Raw genomic sequence first — 218 nt, 5'->3', positions numbered from 1 at the left:
CTTGAAAGAGCTTGCTTAGCTGCACCGATCTCACAGGGTGTCTGTTGTGGGGAGGGAAAAGAGATTGTAAGCCGCTCTGAGACTCCTTTGGGTAGTGAAGGGGGGGTATAAATCCAATCTCTTCTTCCTCTTTCTTTTCCACTCCTCAGATCTTGGAAGTGGGGGGGGGGGGATATTAAAAACAAGCGCAAGCCAGTTTAATTGGTTTGCATGGAGGT

This window comes from Gekko japonicus, unplaced genomic scaffold, assembly GCF_001447785.1.
Source record: "Gekko japonicus isolate JY-2015 unplaced genomic scaffold, Gekko_japonicus_V1.1 scaffold3933, whole genome shotgun sequence".
Classification (NCBI taxonomy): Eukaryota; Metazoa; Chordata; class Lepidosauria; order Squamata; family Gekkonidae; genus Gekko; species Gekko japonicus.
This window is presented reverse-complemented; position numbering follows the sequence as displayed.